The following is a 22,032-nucleotide window of genomic DNA, read 5'->3' as shown; positions in this document are numbered from 1 at the left end:
AGACTGTGATATAAGTGATGCCCTAGGTTACCTATGTAGGCTAGGCCTAAAAAGAAAGGGAAAAGGTGAGAAAACTATGCTTTAAGGTGATCACCTATGGAATACCAGTGCCTATTCCTTTGGGAGAAATGGAGCCAAGAAGATTCCAATGATTAGGATGGTTTCATTCAATCAAGTAGGCCTCTAGAACAATTTTGCATGACAATTAAGGCATGCGGAAAATTGCTTTAAGTTCTTTATACTTCAATGTGCAATATGTGATGACTTATCAAGATAAATTTCAATGAAATATCTCTAGGAAAATTCACTTATTCAAACATGGCCCATAACATGATGCAACACTAATAAAAGACAAATTTATACCCTTTCACCAAAGAAAAGCAACAAAATTTCGGCCTAGTATAGCGAAAATCCTAGCACCATTCATGTGACATAGAAAACAATGACAAAATAACATTAAAAGAGCACTTACATGTGAGAACAAGTATATCCAAACATCATCATATGCCAATATAGAAGCTCCTAGGACAAAATGCAGATATCCGAACATCAAAATTCATCCATCCATTCAATTTCGTCCTCCAAAAAGAATAGTGAAAATATCTTAAGAAAGAATAATCAATCCAAGTGATCATGATCCAAATGATTAATCTCACTTCTATTTGTACACTTCCTAATGAATTCTATTTAGCCAATTAGGCTTAATTTAGCCCTTAGAATAAAATAATATGCACAATAACACTAACTTTTGGTGACAACCCCACTAAATAACTCAACAATACATGAATAAACCTCTCAAGAGGGTCGAATGATCAACTGAGTGAGTCATTGGGCCTTTGAGGAGGCCTAATAAAGTCCAAAGGGTGCCATGATGCAAAAATGGACTCCCCAACATAGTGGAAAAGGGCCCCTTGTTTTCCAAGCAAAAACCTATGATGCTCCCAAGTGGGTGTGGGGGCATAAAGTCATCCTCATGGGTCTCCAAATGGATCAGAAGTGCCTGTAGACCATCTATAGAGGTGGAATGATGAAATAAGCCCTGCCTTTGCAGCAGAGAACAATCTTTTGGACCTTGGAACATTTGCCAAGTGTATGGTGCATTTGTCGAGCCGACTGAGCATGGTGAACCAGGTGCATCATCCTCATCCAAAAGGTGGAATAGGAGAAATCAATGAATGCTGTTGGGGATCCATGAAGTAATCTTGGCTATGGTGGAGGTCCATGACTCTCAACGCTTACCTGGCCCTTTGGAGGGTAACACCTCCTATAGGGAGACCAAGCCCCAAATATCCACCTGCAATCTTGGATAAGATCTAATGTGTCCCCTTACCCTCCAATACAACAAATAATTATGATAATCAAGTGAAAGAGCTTAAATTCATGGAACCAATGGGGCGCTTCATGGTGTCATGCCCTTCCTGTTAATTTTTGTATAATTGGATGTGTTCTGGCCACGAACTTTCATGGAGAGCCTAGAATACATGAGATCTCAAAAACCCAAAAATCGTTTCTGGAAATTACGCCTAGAAGTGTCTCAATTAAATTATTAACCGTTTTAAGTCTAAACTTAGGGAATATGGTTAATTAATCAATATTAATTGAGATAAGGTGAGAATCATCTAGAAACTCACACGAATCAATCCAAAGATGATCCTAGCCATTGATTAAGTTTTTAATATTGGCCGTTGGTGCTCCAACGATGGATTATAAGAGGTGGTCGATGTGGTGATGGAGAATATACCTGTGCAGATACTCAATTGCCTAGGTAGTTCGATTTTCTAATTTGTAGTAACTCAACAGAGAAGATAGAGCTAGAGGATGAGTAGCAGGTGGAAGAGGGGGTTAGCATCATTCCGGGAGGAAGGTTTCTAGTCCTCGGAAGAGGCAAATGAAGAAAAGCCAAAATTCTCACAAGGTCAGCGTAAGCTCTGTGCAGAGGGTGACGTAGGAGGCTTTGCGCAGAGGCTAGGGAGGTAATTTTGGAGGCAGAAATTAGCTGTGGGATGAGAGAAAATTCTCGCAATAATTTTGCCAGTATTTTCCTCAGATTAGATTACCAGTTGGGCATCTAAATTTTTGTACTCATAATTGCTGTTGATTAATATAATAAAACCCTCATCTGATGCACCGGTTTTCCCGCATTGGGTTTTTCAGGGGACAATTGTCCAAAAATAATTGTGTCAAAACTTTTATGTGTGGTAGAATTTCTCAATTTTCAGCGTTTTATTTTCCGCAGTATTTTTATGGTGAAAATTGCAGTTGTGATTTTATTTGTTGTTTGTCGTAGCAAACAAACTGCATAATTAAATTTACAGTTAGAAGAACAATTTCCAGTTGCTGCAATAGATAAAATTTCACATGGTATTAGAGCCAAGTTGATCAGCCAGAGAGCTCAGAAGCGAAAAGAAGAAATTTCGTTATTCAAGTGAATAACAATTGACCGAAATTTCCAGAGGCAACATAATCTTTTTCCAGGAGGCCAAATTACTTGAGGAAACTCGATTTTTCAGTGCAGAAAAATTCGAATTTCCAGATTGAGTGATTCCAGAGGCAGAGGGAGAAGCTCAGTTTTTCGTTGGGCAGATCTCTAGTTGGACATAGAGTGTTTTGCAGCAGTTGCTAGAGAAAAACCGGCGTTAGATAAAAGAGGAATAGCATTGTAAATTCTTTAGCAGAACCATGGAAAAAATCAGATTTGTCCTCCAGGTTGGAGGACGAATTTTCTTGCTTGTCAGGATCAGCGTCACAATTTGTCTGGTATATAGACAGTGGAGTATCAACTCACATGACAGGGGTTAGAGAGTATTTTTCTAGCTACAAGGAGGAGCATATGGACTTCTAGATTACTATGGGAAACATGACGAAATGTACTTCAGTAGAGAGAGGTACCATAGATTTTCAGAGGAAGTCAAGAGCAGGCACCAACACTACAGATGTATTGCATGTGCTAGGAATGGGCATGAACCTAATTTCAGTATCCCAATTATGGGATAAGGGGTATGACATTCACTTCATAGGGAAGAAAGTGTATGTCAAACACCCAAGCTGGAAAATGTAAGATAGATTGGAGTTCGAAGTAAAAGATTGTACCGGTTACAGATTGACTCTCCAGTGGCACTAATAGGCAGTGATATTAGCGGTGGAAAGAAGCTAAATGAGTTATGGCATAGGAGAATGGGACATCTACACCATGGAGCACTAAGGATGCTCAAAGAAACAGTAACAGGGGTTCCAGAACTTGGCACAGAACATGATGATGTGTGTAGAGGATGCGTACTTGGGAGGTATACTAAGGCAACATTTCCAAGAAGTGACAACAGAGCTAATGGCGTATTAGGACTCATACATTCAAACATTTGTGGCCCGATGTCCACTAGAGATCTCAGCGATGCCGAATATTTCGTCACCTTCATTGATGACCATTCCAAGAAAACTTGGATCTACTTCTTGAAGACCATTCAAGGCGCTTTGCTCAAATAATGGTGGAGAATATATTGATAAAGACTTCACAAATTTCTGTGCGAAATAAGGCATCAAGAGAGAATGGACAACTCCATATAATCCATAGTAGAATGGTGTAGCAGAGTCGAAAAGCAAAACCATCGTTGGAGCTGCAAAGGCTATGTTATATGACCAGAATTTGTAGTATACCTAGGGGGATAATATGGGGTACAAAGGGAGGTACCCAAGGGAATAATGTAATTATGGGATGGGCCATAATAATAAATAATGTGGTTAACCCGTATCATGTAAGGGACCACAAGTAGTTAGCAATAATGTAATAAGACCATGGTATTAGATAGATGGTATTGAGGGAACCATGGTATTGTATGTATGAAGCCTATATAGAGGCTAAAGACTCCCCATTGAGAGATGTCAAGGATTATTGTATGAACAGGTGTATGGCTTGTGGAGTGTTCTCTTTCCTTAAGGAGTGAATGTATGGTGTTGACCTACATTAAGGGTTTGATTAATAAAGTGAATAATTTCTATCTATTTCTATCTTATTATTTCTGGGTATATTTGTATTATCATATCAGATCTATAACAACATTTACCCATATTTCTATGGGCAGAGGTATGTAACACGACAGTAAATATCTAGAACAGGACTCCTCATAGAGCATTGGGGAAGAAAACGCCAGAAGGAGTCTTCATAGGGAAGAAGCCAAAAGTTAGTCACTTCAAAATTTTTGCTAGCGTTGCTTATTGCCACGTGCCAAATGAGAAATGTACCAAACTGGATCAGACTACAGAGAAAGGGTTCTTCGTTGGATACAACAAAACCTCAAAGGCATACAAGATCTACATTCCTAACAATAGGAAGATTGTAGTACGGCGAGACATGAAGTTCATGGAGGATTGAGCTTTCAGGAGATCTTGTGAGATGCCCGCAGGTGATCTGAATCAGTTAGCAGAAGCTCCTTTGGTTCAATAGCAGGGGCAACCACAGGGGCAGCTAGTAGGACAGGCATGAGGATAGTCACAAGGATTGAGTACTATGACCAGTACCAGTATTTCCTTAGGTGCAAGAAATCCAGGGAGTTCTCAACGGATGGAGCAGCAGAGGAACGATGAGGAGGCACTAGATGAACCTCCCACAACTAGTGATCGAGCTAGTAGAGAGGTTTGTCAGACATTGAGAAATGCAAAGGAGTTTATTGGAACTCCTAGAATGAGCAAATGACAGAGCAAACAACCTGACAAGTATAAAACATTGGTGGCTCAGGTTGCAAAACCTTCCAGCCTAAGTTGCAGGAAACGTTGGAGAAGGGTTCGTTTCCGGCTGGAAACGAAACGGAAACGAGGAAACTTGTACTGTACGGCCTAGAAACGCATTTCCGGCCGTACTGGCCCATTTCTCGAGGAGGAAGCGTGGCCAGTATGGCCAGAAACGCATTTCCAGGTTGTACGACAGAGTTTCCTCTTCTAACTTGACTTTTTCTTGTATTTTTTTTATTTTTTCGCTTCTAATTTTTTATTGGGCGACTAAAATATCTTCTAGATGCCTCTCAAGTTATAAAAAAGAGGATTTTTTGAGTGGGGCAGCCTAATGTTCAAGCCTATGGCCCTAGTGTTGATATGCAGTTCATGGTAATGTTAAATTCTTAAAGTAAAAGGATGAAAATGAAAAATAAAGGAGAATGTCACTTTTACTTAAATTTTTAACATTACCATGAAATGACTCAGGATGTTTGAGAGTGGTTTCGCCCTCATTGGATTTCATATGGAGAAAGTAGAATTTTAGATCTCACTCAAAATCCAACAGACTTATCTATTTTTCAGGATTTCAGGATTGGGGGGATTGCAATGTTTCCATTGGATTTTGTCATGTACTAGGGTATGGAACTTGTATTTAATTAAGAAAACCAAGCCCTCTATGCAGGGGAGAGTCCTAATAACAAGGAGCACGTAGGATACTAAGGTATGGAACTTGTATTTAATCAAGAGCACTAAGGTCATTCGACTATTTAGGAGGAGACTCCCAATCAAGCACAAGACAAGAAATTAGAAATTTCTCGTGGCTGATTTTGGATATTGCTATTTTCATTATGTGATCATTCATGAGTAAATGTGATGTAAATTTAGAGACTTATAGTTTATGAATTGACAATTGACAATTTAATCATAATGCAATAAATTAGAATGTATCATATATGCTTTATGATTGCACATATTTCTTAAATGTCCTAATATATATATATATATATATATATATATATATATATATATTGCGTTTCCCCGTTTCCAAAATTTGAGGGGGGTCATGTTTCATACCCGTGCCCGTTTCAGAAACTTGTACCCGTTTCCTCGTTTTGTGCAACTTAGCATTCCAGCTTTCAGGAGGCCACTCAGCATCATATTATGGTAGAAGAGTATAGCTCTATCATGACGAATGATGTTTGAGAGGTAGTGCTAAGACCAGAAAACAAATCAGTTGTAGTTTCTAGATAGATCTACTAGATCAAATATGTTGCAAACGACAATGTGGAAAAATACAAGGCTAGGTTTGTGGCAAAGGGGTATGCACAGAAAGAAGGGATAAATTATGAGGAAACCCTTGCCCCAGTTGCCAGATACACATCTATTCGGTCAGTGATGTCCCTAGCAACTCAAATGGGATGGCAGATTCTCCAGATGGATGTCAAGACAACCTTCTTGAACAGGTGATAGAGGAAGAAGTGTGCATAGAACAGCCAGAGGGCTTCGAGACTCATGAGAGACACGCTCATGTGTGCAAACTAAAGAAAGCTCTATACAGATTCAAGCAAGCTCCCAGGGCATGGTATGGTAGGATTGAAAACTACTTGCAGTAGATGGGATTCATCAAGAGTGACGCAGATCCCAACCTTTACTATTTGATGGTAGAGGGTGAGCCACTCATTCTAGTTTTGTATGCGGATGATCTCATTTTGACAGGATCATCAGGGCTCATAGAGGACTACTACGAGAGTAACTTGGAAGCAGAGTTCAACATGAAGGATTTGGGGTTGATACACTATTTCCTAGGATTGGAAATGTGGCAGAAGAATGGAGATATCTTCCTTGGGCAAGGAAGATACACTACAAATATTTTGAAGAGGTTCAGAATGCAGGATTGCACACCCATGTCTACGCCCATGATCACCAACTGGAAGAAGATTGACGCATCAAATGACAAGGATGTTGACCCCACCTTGTATAGACAACTTATTGGATCTCTTATGTATCTAGTCAATACGAGGCCAGATATTTGTTGCGTAGTCAATACCCTTAGTCAGTTCATGGTAGAGCTGAAGACGGTACATTGGGCAGTAGCGAGGCACATTTTGAGGTATGTGCGTGGCATAGTTGAGTATGGGTTGAGATATACCCAAGGAGATGATGTCAGATTGTGTGGATTCACAAATGTAGATTGCGCAGGCAGTTCAGTGGATAGGAAAAGTACCTCTGAGTGTTGCTTTAGTGTTGGATCAGTGATGGTTTCTTGGTGTAGCAGGAAGCAGAAGTTAGTAGCACTGAGATTTGCAGAAGCAGAGTATATGGCAGAAGCACAACCATGTGTGAAGCTATATGGATTCCGAAGCTGCTGGTGAGATTGTTCAGGCAAAGGATGGAGGCGACTAGTGTCTACTGCGCTAATCAGAGTTGCATAAATCCCTCTGAGAGTCCAATGTTTGATGACAGGTCGAAACACATAGATATTCGATGTCATTTCATTAGAGATAATGTACAACATGGAGCAATCCAGCTACAGTATGTTCCCACAGAAGTGAAGGTTGCAGATATACTCACGAAATCTCTAGGAAGAGCTCAGTTTGTCTATTTTCCGAAAATAGATGGGTATGGTGGAGAACCTGTTTTAGTAGCAGAGGAAAATTATCTTGGATGATTCTCAGTTGTAGCTGCAACAAATGAGAGGGAGTTGCAGTGCAGATGCAGTGTTGACAACAATATATCAGGGTCAACAGCAGCAAACATGCAGTGTACATCAGAGTTGTGCAGTGGTTGGTGGGTAGTAGCAACCAGACATCAACAACGTGACAGGAGATGATGCAGAGACATGGTGTTTTGGCAGGATGTGCAACACTAGAACACATTCCTCACTAAGAGGGAGTGTTAGTTTTTGTAGCATCAAATGTGTTTTAACCACACAATTTGGTAGAGAGGCTAGAATACATGAGATCTCCAAAACTCAAAAATATTTTTGGGAAATTCCTCCTAGAAGTGTCTCAATTAGATTATTAACCATTTTAAAATATTTCCTAAGTCTAAACTTAGGGGATATGGTTAATTAATCAATGTTAATTGAGATAAGGCGAGAATCATCTAGAAACTCACACGTATCAATCCAGAGATCATCCTAGCCATTGATTAAGTTTTAATCTTGGTCGTTGGTGCTCCAACAGTGGATTATATTGTTGAAAATAACAACAAGAAATGTTAAAAATAACATTTAGAAATTCCAATTAAATTTGTCCTTGAATTAAATTGTAATTCTATTCTCATAGCAACTTGTAATAGTTAATTAAGTTAAATTGACTTAGGAAATTCGAGTTGGAAGTCTATCTAGAGTCATGTAGAGATCCCTAAATTTTAGGGGCCTAGGTTAAGTTCTTTTGAGTTGTAATTAGATAACTCAGTGTAATTGAGTTATAGTCAGTTAAACTAGTTCTAACTGTTGGAGGAACTAGTAAAGGTCTAGTAGTGGAGTAGTGCACCAGTGCATCACCAATACCACACCAGTTAATTGAAGATTCACTCATAAATAACTCATGCATGTCAGTTTAGAGGAAGACCCAATTAAGATTAGAGTTTAGGGACAATGTACTATCAGTTGTATAATTTTATGAACTTTACAGATGGTGCATGCAATTAGTAGAAGACCTATGTTTGGATTGCGCAGTTATGGAGAGAGAATTTCCACATAAAATAGAGGGTAATTCCCTTAAGGATTGCGCAAGGAAGTAGGAGCTTGGCAGGCAGTAGAATTGTCTAAGTGTTGGCTTGAGATGGCCTGTGAGGTAGAGAGTTAGATTGTGCTAGTGTAGGAATTATTCGGGTTGAACAAGCATTGCATTTTCTTCTCAGATCTTCTGGTTAACGCAATATAGATAGTTGGGGTTTTTAGCAGTTGCTTTCCCCAGAGAAATATTGTGTTATGTGTGATTGATATTCTTCCTTTTCTTCTTATTTTTTTCATCGATCAATTTTGGTTTCTGCTAAAGAGTAGTGTAGATCCTTGCCTTGTGTTTTACCATATCACATAAGTTGTTGAATCTATAATAAGAATCTACATGGTATTGGAGCTGAAGACAGTATAGAAGAGGAGAGTTCGAGTTTGTTGTGTAGGTGAAAATCGAATTTGCAAGTTCATATTTTAGAGCAACAAAATGTCATTCTACGGTTTGTGACTTGAGTATGCCTTGGAGGGCAGCTCGAATTACATAGCTTGGAAGGACATAGATCATGAAATTTCTAAGCCTCTAGAATCGAATGCTAAAGATTTGGCTGAATGGAGAAAGTGTGTGGAAAAAGCGAAAAGAGTTATCCTGGAAGGAGTTCGAGACCACATTGTCTTGAATCTCCATAGTAAGGATACTCCATACTCGATGTGGAAGGCATTGACATACCTATTTCAAAATAGTAGTGATCATAGGAAGTTGGCACTGAAGGACAAGCTCAGAAAAGGACAAACTCAGAAAGATCAAGATGGAGAAGGGCGACTCAATTCCAAATTACTTTTCCAAGTTCACCCATTGTCCGGATGAGCTTGGAAGTGTCGGTGTTACTGTTGCTGAAGACGATATGGTGAGCCTATCTCTTCTAGGACTTCCCAAGAGCTGGGATAGTTACCAGGACTCTATTAATGGGAGGTGAAGCTACCAGATTGGGAATAACTATGGTCAAATTTGGTACAGGAAGAGATTTTACGGAACACTAGAGATGGGACCTCTTCCAAAGAAGTGGAAGAGGACTTTGCATTAGTGAGCAAAGAAAAAAAAGCCAAGGGAAAGAAGTCCCAAGGCGAGGTGGGCGACAAGAAGAAGGACTTGTTGAAAGTCAAGTGTTTTCACTGTCACAAGTATGGGCACTATGCCACGAATTGCCCACAGAAGCAAACAAGCAAGAAGGAGCCAACAATAGCGACAACAAGTGAAGCTCTAGCTTCACAATTTGAACTTGATTTCACCTTCATTGCATGCATGGCCAACACTGTAATGGGAAGCGTGTGGTATTTCGATAGCGGTGCCTCATTCCATATGACGGGGAATAGACATCTCTTCAGTGAATTTGAGGAGAAAGACCTCAAGCAGAACATAGAGTTTGGAGATGACGGGAGGTATAGCGTTACCGAGATCAGTGCAATAATCTTTCAGAGGGAGTCTAGCTCCCCTCTCAGAATCACAGATGTGATGTGTGTTCCAGGAATAAAGAAGAATCTTGTTTCTGTCGCGGTATTGGAAGACTGTGGCTATGATGTGATTTTTAGTAAGGGAAATGTTTTCCTTACACACATCGCCACGGGACAGGTGAAACAAATCGATGTGCGAGTCAACAACCTGTATGCTCTCGAGGTCGAAGATGCATGCAAAGCCTTGGGGAGCAAGGCAAAGGTTGGATACTTGGTGGTTGAGAGGGAGCATGAATTACCTCTCAACATGCAGCCTCAAAAGTAGCCTCAGAAGCAGTCTCAGAAAGTTGTGGATTAGCCACAATTAGAGAAGGAGAGAGGAAACCTAGTCGAGAGATCCACTCAAGTAGAGAAGAAGCAACCTCAGAAAGTTGTGGAGCAGGTACAATTGGAAAAGCAGAGAGGAGACCGAGTGGAGGCATCCACTCAAGCAAAGACCTCCAATAGGGAGAAATTTCGAGCCAAGTGGGCAGAGGGAGAACAAGAACATGCAACCATACCTCCATGTGAGAGGTGGGGCGATGTGAAGTATTAGTCCTAAGAGTGCAGAAATTTGGGGAGGGTCCATTGAGAGGTTTTGTCTCATGGATCATTACCTTGTTACGGGAGTCCACAATACACAGTAGCAGGATGGATCAGTGGCGGTTGATACAGTGAGATATTAGAGTGACAGAGGCAGAGGCTAGCAGCAGTTAGATACTGGGGAGCGCAGAGCAGAGTTGACAAAGTGCAAATGGCACAGAGTCAGCAGAAGCGCAAAATTTTCAGTGGACAAAGGCAAAGCTAGTAGCAGTCAGAGACTCTGGTGACAGATGCATTATACTGATTCAGTTTGGATGATTTTTTGGTTGCAGATGTTGCAGTAGCAACAACAACAGTGACAAGTGTTGCATGCAAAACATTCCAAAGGTACCAGATTGGGATAGAATTGAATTTCTTTCTTGTTGAGAGGGAGTGTTGAAAATAACAACAAGAAATGTTAAAAATAGCATCTAGAAATTCCAATTTAATTTGTCCTTGAATTAAATTGTAATTCTATTCTCATAGCAATTTGTAATAGTTAATTAAGTTAAATTTACTTAATTGACTGAGGAAATTTGAGTTGGAAGTCTATTTAGAGTCATGTAGAGTGATCCCTAAATTTTAGGGGCCCAGGTTGAGTTCTTTTGAGTCGTAATTAGATAACTCAGTCTAATTGAGTTATAGTCAGTTAAACTAGTTCTAACTTTTGGAGGAACTAGTAGATGTCTAGTAGTGGAGTAGTGCACCAGTGTATCACTAGTACCACACCCGTTAACTAAAGATTCGCTCATAAATAATTCATGCACGTTAGTTTAGAGGAAGACCCAGTTGAGATTAGAGTTCAGGGATAGTGTACTATCAGTTGTATAATTTTCTGAATTTTACTATGTTTGGATTGCCAGTTATGGAGAGGGAATTTCCATATCAAATAGAGGCTAATTCCCTTGGGGATTGCGCAAGGAAGTAGGGGCTTGGCAGGCAATAGAATTGGCTAAGTCTTGGCTTGAGCTGGCTTGTGAGGCAAAGAGTTAGATTGTACTAGTGCAGGAATTGTTCGGGTTGAACAAGCATTGTATTTTCTTCTCAAATCTTCTAGTTAATGCAAATAGATAGTTGGGTTTTTCATCAGTTGCTTTCCCTAAAGAAATATTGTGTTATGTGCGATTGATATTCTTCCTTTTCTACTTATTGTTTTCATCGATTAATTTTGGTTTTTGCTTAAGAGTAGAGTAGATTCTTGTCTTGTGTTTTAGCATATCACATAAGTTGAATCTACAGTAAAAATATACATATAAGAGGAGGTTGATGTGGTGATGGAGAATATACTAGTGCAGATACTCAATTGCTCAGGCAGTTCGATTTTCTTAGTTGCAGTAACTTAGCAGAGAAGATAGAGACAGAGGGTGAGTAGCAGGTGGAAGAGGTAGGTAGCATCATTCCGGGAGGAAGGTTCCCAGTCCCCAGAAGAGGCAAACAAAGGAAGGCCTAAATTCTCACAGGGTCAGCGTAAGCTCTGCGCAGAGGGTGACATAAGAGGCTAGGGAGGTAATTTCAGAGGCATAAATTAACTGTGGGGTGAGAGAAAATTATCACAATAATTTTGCCAGTATTTTCCTTAGATTAGATTGCCAGCTGGGCATCTAAATTTTTGTACTCAGAATTGTTGTTGAATAATAATAATAAAACCCTCATTTGACGCACCGATTTTCCCGCATTCGGTTTTTCAGGGGACAATTGTCCAAAAATAACTGTCAAAACTTTTTGTGTGTGTGCTAGAATTTCTCAGTTTGCAGAGTTTTATTTTTCGCAGTGTTTTTATGGTGAAAATTTCAGTTGTGATTTTATTTGTTGTTTGCTGTAGCAAATAAACTGCATAATTAAATTTATAGTTAGAAGAATAATTTCTAGTTGCTGCAATAGATAAAATTTCACACTTCCATAGTGGGCTTTGGCAAGTACAAGTGTCTCCAAGCTCACAAGGAGGCTAACCAAGGACCCTATTAGGTGGTTTCAACCTCTAACGGGGGTGGTATGTCCATAGTACATCCTTTAAGAGGCAGGTGGCAAATGATATAATGATGGAACAAAGTGGGGATTAGGGGAATCATCTCGACCAGATGTCAAGGTACATTGGGCAACTACAACAAGGGAAGCCCACACTTGGGTATATGAGTGTAGGAGGGAGAAAATCATGGTACATGAGTTACCCTGACCTTTTTTTTTCCACCCTTCTTCATATTCTTTTTGCCCTCGATTGATTTTTCTTCATAACTGCTCGAGGCTCCAGGGGATGGAGAGCATGATGTGTAATTTGTAGCAGTGGATACCCCTTTGAGGTGGGGCGGTTTATTGCCCACCAGGGGTTGGGACAATCATGGGTTCCTTAATGATAGAGGGGGCTCATCTAGGGCTCATAGGAACCAGGGTGATAGCCATGGGTAAGGGGTAAAGCTCTTGTTTAGCTTTTTCCCACGTGCTAAATTTGTATGTTTCGACCATATTTTTCATTTTGTGCAACATTTCCTGTTGAGAGTGGCCAAATTGTGCTTTTAATATTATTTTTAGCTGCATCAACCTCCGGGGCATCGTTCTAGGCCCGACCCAAGGAGTGGGCAAGGGAAGGGGGGAGGCTAACCCTATGTGGACCCAATGGACACATGTGGACCGAAATGGGAAAATAGATAAAGGGGGTTAAAATGAGTGGAAGGGGAGTAATGTGGGTGGTATGGGAAGCGGGACCAACGTAACCAAAATTGGGATTTCCCATGTAGTTCCAACCCAAAAGCCAAACGGTTAGTAAAGGAGATGCCACAACAGTAGGATCAAGGGTAACCATGAAATCAATTGATGGAGACAAGAATACAAGCCTAACCTACTCTTTTCACCGAATCCCCCCCACCAATCCAAGTCCAAAAGTGCCCATGACAAATAACGAAAATTACTCAACTATACCAATGAAAAGTCATATCTTTGGGGTCGAAAAGCCCACCTTCAAACATATATTCATGATAAGTGGTCGAGGGACCACATCGTTGGCTCAGGTGGCAGAGAAAACGACACATCGAGCTATTTGGTGGTTGCGAGGGGGTTGTTGGTTGCCGGTTGAGGACCATCCAGGATAAATTTTTCTCCTATATACACTAACCATAGGTGGTGGGTAACAGGCCCTACTTAGGTATAAGGATGTATGGGTGCCAATCCTAGAGAACCAATGGTTAGTTGAACCCGAAGAATGGAAGTGGAAGAAGGACTTGTAACATAAGATGGAAAACGATAAGTATGGAATAGAGATAGATGGGACTGCACTATCTCAATTAAGGCTTCCCAAATAGTGCCCCTCCTATACCCATTGGGCCATTAGGGAGGTCCCATTTGACTAGGATCAAATAATAACACCCCATTTAAGGTGAGGGAACGAGGTCATGGTCAAAACCATTCTTCCTTCTAAGTCATCCCATAATCCATCTTAAAAGTCCAAATACAAACAAGCATAAGCACCCGATTGCAAAATGAATAAAGCACCTTTTGATTGGAGGCTCACGTTCGTTCATGTGCTCTTACTAGATGGGTAACTTATGACTGATGCAGGTGGTGGAGATACAAAAGGCACATCATCATCTGCGAGTGGTGGTTGTTAGGGGTCGCTGGCTGGCCGAATGGAAGAGATGATGGAAGCAAATTTTTCTCCTATAGGGTCACCCATTTCGGTGGGTAACATCTGGCTCCAGCTGTGACGTGATGTTAAAATATGGTATGTTCTATGCTTATAGCAATTTACTTCTTTTACTTTTATTAGCCATTGATTAGCAATCACAACATAAAGTAAAATGCAGATAGAACATTAAACGATCGACAAAAAACAAGCCAAGACAAGAGACACAAGATGTGGCGGCTAGCCAGGGACAAACCCCAATGCGGGGAAACCCTTTGATCAAATCTTCTTTTGTCTTCAATAGTTCAACAAAGAGAAATAATACGATGCAGAATTTTGATATTTTTAGCACCAGCAGCAAAACCCTAACCAGCAAAGTCAAAGCTGGTCAAACGAGGCATATTTGACCTCCAATCAGCTTGGTCAATATCCTAGTCAACTCATCTTCCAAACAGCAAGAAGAGTCAACCCAAAACAGTCTGAAATTATAGTCAAACTTCAGTCAACGCCGGACAGATCTGCAGTCAATCTTTTAACAGTCAACGCTGGTCAAACCTGAGGTCAGATCACCTCGGTTTGCATGTCAAAATTTGTGGCCTGCCAAGGAGAAGTAGCCACACCTAATACTCGGTCAAAAAGGAGTCCACGCTGGTCGAAAGTACCTTCCTGCAGCCTTGGTCAAACTTGGTCAACGTAGCCCTAATTAGAAATCTGCGTCTTCCTTTTTCAACCACATGTGTGAGAGAGAGGCTCATCTAATGCATAGGAGAGAGAGAAGATGAGTGATGAGATGAGTTGCAAATGACTCAACCTCTCTTCTATTTATATGAAACACTGGGCATGTGTGCCACACACTTAGTCGCTGGCCGACCTTGACAGTTTGTCAAGTAATTAGAAATAAAGTAATATCTCCATAAATACTTGTCGGAATCGGATGATCTTTAGATCAATCCTACACCTCTCGACGAGAGGAATCTAGGAAAAATATCAGCAGCCATAAATGAAGTGACCCACATGGAGTTTGGCCGTAGTTTCCAATTTTAACACTCCCTCTCAACTAGGGAGAACTCCATCTGCAATCTGTCTGACCATCACTACTATCCCAACCGTCAAATGCACTGCCTTGCACAGATTGGTCGTGCTCTACTTTGCTCTGCTTTGCTCTAACTATGAAGAATAAGAAATGATCGAGGATGTATCATACCATCCTCTACTAACCTGAAGTCAGTCTCAGAGTGTGTCATAACACTCTCACTGATCCTAGATAAGTATTATTGATCCTAGATCAATGGAGGTCATCCTAGCATAGGGAGTACGGTAGATACAACAATGCGTCCATTGATAGTACTACTATGGTCCCTAACCTCATTTCCCTACTCGTTGATCAAATGAGAGGTACTTCCCATGAGTCCCAGACTGCATGGGTAGGATGCCTCGACAGGAGAACTAATCATCCTGTCCAGAGGAGAACGAATCATCCTATCCAATAGATGCCACAGAGAACTAATCATCCTGGTCCACAGGAGAACTAATCATCCTGTTCCACATTCGCCACAGAGAACTAATCATCCTGGCCCATAGGAGAACTAATCATCCTGTTCCACAGTCACCACGGAGTGTCACAGGGGAAGGTTGAACCTTTCACCCTGTACATAGTGCACCACCAGGGGATGGTGAGTTGCCCTGTGGTCACATGTCACTCCAAGAAGTACCCCCCCCAAAGCTCCCAGAGCTCAATACATCATACTCGAACCTCATAAGAGGGTCTCTGAATGACACAAAGTCATTCTTGGAAAGTCAAGAATTTGACCTTTCCCAGGGGCTTTGTCAAAATGTCGGCGACCTGTTCATCTGTACTGATATGTTGGAGCCTTATTGCTCCCCGCTGCACCATATCTCGAATATAGTGGTACCTGATATTGATATGCTTGGAGCGATCAGAAATATGGGATTCTCTGATAAACGAATCCCGCTCTGGTTGTCACACAAGATCACGGTGGTATCCAAAGTAAATCCAAACAGCTCACTGAAGAGCTTTCGCAACCAGATTGCCTCACAGGAGGCCATACTAGCAGCAATGTACTCTGCCTTGGTGGTGCTCAAATCCACCAACTTCTACTTCCTGCTCATCCCGGATATCGAGGCAGATCCCAAAGAAAAACAACACCTGGAAGTGCTCTTTCGGTCCACCACACTATCTGCCAATCAACATTGGTATATCCAAGTAGTCTCACATCTCTGGCAGTGTATCTCAACCCATGAGCTAAGTCACAGGACACGTCCTCCAAGGTCCTGTGTCCCGTATTTTACATGTCAAACATGAAAATGGCCCTAAAACGTGTCGAAAACGTTTTTCATCGTGTCCTGTAAAATGTAAAACGTATTTGCCGGTTTTCGTCGTGTCCTGCATCTGGAAAACGCGTATTTCGTTGATAGAAAACGTTGCTTGCATCAGCTGTAATTTTTTTTGAAAGAAACAAATAATTTTTGAGTGGGGCAGCTTAATGACCAAGTCTAGGCCCTAGTATTGATATGCTATTCAGGGTAATGTTAAATTCTTAAAGTAAAAGTGACATTCTCCTTAATCTTCATTTTCATCCTTTTACTTAAATTTTTGACATTACCATGAAATGACTCGGGATGTTTGAGAGTGGTTCCGGCCTCATTGGATTTCATATGGAGAAAGTAGAATTTTAGATTTCATTCAAAATGCAACAGACTTATCAGTTTTTCAGGATTGGGAGATTGTAATGTTTCCAGGTGACACCACCTGCCCAGGCTACCCCTGCCACTAGTAGAGGATGTGGTTTACCTCCTATAGCTCCTACTTCTAGTTCTTCAGCTTCTAAAGCATAGCAAACTCCACTACCAACTCCACTAGCACCAGCATCTACATGTAGAGGGAAAGGGAAAGCTGTGGCATTTTCTCGCAAGAGGGGCAGAGGAAATCAATAGGATTAGACTTTAGTTATTTTCTTATGTGCTTGTAAGTTGTACATGAACAATGAACATTGAATATTCAAGAATCAAGACCAAGCATATCACATTCTAATTTCTAAATAGTAAATTTTGATTCTATTTATTTTTTTAAAGTGAACTATGAACTTTGAGAAGTAATTATATTTTAATTTGATTAGATAAGCTGCAACCTGCAATTTAATATGGATAAAAAACTATGTTTTGGTATATATATATAAAACGTGTCCCCCGTGTCCTGTTTCCAAGTCGCTGCGTTTCGTATTGAATACTCGTACTTACGTGTCCTCCGTGTCTCGTGTCCTCATGTCATGTGACTTAGTCCATGAGTGATCGTGCCACAAAGATATCTCAATAGATTCTTGGCACCAATCCAATGTGTGTGGTGAGGCTCAACCATATGTTGACTCAACGTGTTGACTGCAAAGCATATATCCGGACGGGAGTTCACCAGGAACATCAATGCTTTGATGAGTTGACAATACTCAGTAGCATTTTGTAAAACAGGTCCGGCAGCACTATCGCTTAACTTCTTGAAGTCAAGCTCCATCAGGGTAGTTACGGGCTTGTAGTCCACCATATCGAATCTCTCCAATATCTTCACCACATATTTTCCTTGAGATAGGAAAATCTCCCCTGGCTTCTGCTAGACTTCTAGTCCTAGGAAATAGTGCATCAGTCCTAGGTCCTTCATCTCAAACTCAGAAGCCAACTCCTTCTTACATTTGTGAATGAGAGGGTCTACCCCTGTTAGAAAGAGGTCATCAACGTACAACACCAGTATGAGAGGATTGTCATCTTCAACCTTAAAGTAAAGGTTAGGGTCGACTTCACTCCTAGTGAATCCCAGCTTCATCAAGTAGTTATCGATCCTTTCATACCATGCTCAAGGTGCTTGCTTCAGCCCATAGAGGGCCTTCTTCAACTTGCACACATGAGATTCTCGATCATGAATGTCAAATCCTTCAGGTTGCTCCACATAGACTTCCTCTTTGATCGAACCATGCAAGAACGTAGTCTTGACATTCATTTGATGTAGGTTCCATCCTTGCGAAGCAGCAAGGTCTATGATCGAGCGGATGGTGGTATATCAGGCAACAGGTACAAATATCTTGTCAAAATCTATACCTTCCTTCTGAGAGAAGCCACGAGCAACAAAACGAGCCTTGTACTTTTCTACACTTCCATCAACTGCATGATTTAGCTTGTAAATCCATTTCGAAGTGACAACTGCTTTGCCCTGGGGTCTGGGGACCACATCCCAAACATCGTTTTTCATGATGGACTCATATTCCTTGGTCATAGCATCCTTCCATACTTGATGCGTGACAACTTCTGCCAATGACAAAGGCTCATTTTGGATGATCGTGCTCATGATGGTCAAGTATCCCTAATACCTGTTCGGCTTCTTACTTTCCTGGAAGGTTCCTCTGGGTGCAATGTGTCCTTCAGCATCATCAAGTGTCCCCCTAAGCCATGAAGGCCTTTTCCTAGAAGAGGAAGGCTCTTGCGGAGGGGAATCAATAGGATCCATAGGTTCTTCCACATCGAGCACCGTCTCATCTTCCTTTTCCTTCGATTCCCTGGTGTCAGCTTCTTTAGATCCCCTTAGAGTAGGAAGATTGTCAACTTTGCTAAGAGCCATATCTTTGTCAAAGGTGACATCATGGCTAATTTCGACTTCCCTTTGACCAGCCACATAGATTATATAGCCCTTAGTATTTTCGCTATAGCCCACGAAGATTCCTTTCTTTCCAGATGCACCCAATTTATTCCTTTTCTCCTTTGGCACATGAAAATATACATGACCTCCAAAAATTCTAAAATGAGATACATCAGATTTCTTACCAGTGAACATTTCTTTGGGAGTCTTAGAACCCAATGCTTGATGAGGGCATCGGTTTTGTACATATACAGTGGTATTTGCAGCTTTGGCCCATAGAAACTTCGGAAGTCTTTGATCATGGAGCATAGCATGGACAGCTTCCACAATCATATGATTCTTCCTTTCCGCCACACCATTCTGGTCAGGAGTATATGGTGTAGTAGTCTCCCTCTTAATGCCAGCCTCTTTGCAAAAGTCATGAAACTCATTGGATTCATATTCAGTCCCATTATCAACCCTTAAGATCTTGATCTTCTTTTCGGTCTAATTCTTAATCAAGGCTTTGAAGTGTCGAAACCAGGAGAACACTTCATCCTTCTTTTTCAAGAAGTATATCCAAGTCTTGCGAGAATAATCATCTGTAAAAGTGAGGTAATATAAATATCCTCCCAAGGAGTTCACAGGAATCATACCGGATATGTCTGAGTGAACCAACTGCAATATATCAGAGGTCTTGCTTTGGCTTGAGGGGAATGGTCCCCTTTTGAGCTTTCCTTCAGCACATCCTGGACATACACCTTCTTGCTCTAATCTAAACTCGGGCATCCCGGTCACCATTTTTCTCACATTGGGTAGAGCTTTATAATGAAGGTGAGAAAACCTCTGATGCCATAGTTCAGGCTGAACTTTGAAGAGATGTGTCACAAGACGTGACACCTAGTAGACTTCCTTCGACCCGATATAATGAATCAACTCGAAACCCAAGATTGATAGCATCTTTAAAGTTATTTTTCCATCCATGTACCTTGCCATCGTTGAAGGCCACCTTGTAGCCTTTCTCTTCCATTGCTGAAACGGACATCAGGTTCTTTTTGAGATCAGGTACATATAATACATCTCGTAAATGGATTGTATTTCCCTGTTTCAATTGAAGAGTGACATTCCCTATGCCTTTCACGGGATATTTTGAATTGTCCCCAAGAACAATTTCCAGGTTGGTCTCCTTCTCTACCAGATTAGAGAGAGCTTCTTTGTAACTAGTGAAGTGCCTTGAGGCACCACTATCAACAAGCCAATTTCCCAGAGAGTTCGGGGGAGCAGTAGTAGAGTGAGCCGCTGGTAGATAATATTCATCTTGCTTATTGTTAATAACGTTAGATTCATACTTGGAGTTTCTTGCCTTCTTGAAGGGTTGTCCTCTTCCTTGATTTCCGACATTTCTTTTACCTCTGCCATTTGACCTACCATTCCTTTGATTGCCTTGAGAGTGATTTTGATCATCGTCCCGGTGTGAGTCCCTTTTATCAGGGCACTCCCTTGCATAGTGGCCCGTTTTATTGCAATTGTAACATCGTCCTTTTCTTCCACCCTTCGGTCTAGCCTTTCCTTTGAATTTAGCCCCGAAATTGTTTCTTCTTTTAGCATGAGAAGAAAAGGCAGAGGGATGACCTTTAAGTACGGGCATTTCTTGCTCTTCCATCCTTGTTTCTTCTTGAATGCATCTGGCCATCAATTCCTCAAATCCAGGAATTACGTTATTGTTGAGAAGAGTAGTCCTGAATATATACCATTCAGGTGGCAGTCCTCCAAGAGTTGTGAGTGTCATTTCCCTGTCAGGAATTACTTCCCCAATAGATAGGAGATCGTTCTTGATCTCGGTGATCCTTAAGAAATATGCTTGCATAATCTCATCTTTTCCCTTCTTAATTTCCTTCACCTAATTTCTTAGGAACAAAACTTGATTTGCATCATTAACTTTAAATAAACTCACCAGTCTATCGTAGATTTCCTTGGAGGTGGTCAGCTCAAAAACATAGGCCACCAGGCGTTTGTTGATAGAGTCTCGGATGATTTTCCTTACTTTGACTTCTCCCTTGGTCCATTTGTTCCTAGCAGCAGCGGATGCATTTGATGGAGGCTCAACAATCCTACCTCTCACATGGTCCAACACTTCCTTCTCTTCTAATGTTAGATCGAGAGACATCTTCCATCCATGATAGTCAGACTTCTCACGGAGTTTGTCTTCAGCAGAGAATTGTGCTGAGGACCCCATGACTTCTTTAAGATAGCTTTAACAGCCTTCGATGATTGCTCTTGCTCTTGCTCTTGCTTGGGCTTTGTCTTCACCTCAGCTCTGATACCATGTTAAATTATGGTATGTTCTATGCTTAGAGCAGTTTACTTCTTTTACTTTTATTAGCCATTGATTAGCAATCACAACATAAAGTAAAATGCAGATAGAACATTAAACGATCGACAGAAAACAAGCCAAGACAAGAGACACAAGATGTGGCGGCTAGCCAGGGACAAACCCCAATGCGGGGAAACCCTTTGATCAAATCTTCTTTTATCTTCAATAGTTCACCAGAGAGAAATAGTACAATGCAGAATTATGATATTTTATAACAGCAGCAGCAAAACCCTAACCAGCAAAGTCAAAGCTGGTCAAACAAGTCATATTTGACTTCCAATCAGCTTGGTCAATATCCCAGTGAACTCGGCTTCCAAACAGCAAGAAGAGTCAACCCAAAACAATCTGAATTACAGTCAAACTTCAGTCAATGCTGGATAGGTTTGCGGTCAACCTTTTAACAATGAATGCTGGTTAAACCTGAGGTCAGATCACCTTAGTCTGCGTGCCAAAATTTGCGACCTGCCAAGGAGAAGCAGCCACACCTAATCTGCATTCAAAAAGGAGTCCACGCTGGTAAACACTGGTCAAAGTACCTTCTTGCAGCCTTGGTCAAACTTGGTCAACATAGCCCTAATCAGAAATCTACGTCTTCCTTTTTCAACCACACGTGTGAGAGAGAGAGGCTCATCTAATGCGTAGGAGAGAGAAGATGAGTGATGAGATGAGTTGCAAATGACTCAACCTCTCTTCTATTTATATGAAACACTGGGCATGTGTGCCACACACTTCGCTACTGGCCGACCTTGACAATTTGTCAAGTATTTAGAAATAAATTCATATCTCCATAAATACTTGTCAGAATCAGATGATGTTTAGATCAATCCTACACCTCTCGATGAGAGGAATCTAGGAAAAATATCAGCAACCATAAATGAGGTGACCCACATGGAGTTTGGCCTAGTTGCCAATTTTAACACATGAGCTCATTGTAGAGTGCATGATCCATGTACTCGAATGGGGAGTTCATG

This window comes from Pinus tabuliformis, chromosome 9 (assembly GCF_031772625.1).
Source record: "Pinus tabuliformis cultivar Carrire ecotype Pingquan chromosome 9, CPIR1, whole genome shotgun sequence".
Lineage (NCBI taxonomy): Eukaryota > Viridiplantae > Streptophyta > Pinopsida > Pinales > Pinaceae > Pinus > Pinus tabuliformis.
This window is presented reverse-complemented; position numbering follows the sequence as displayed.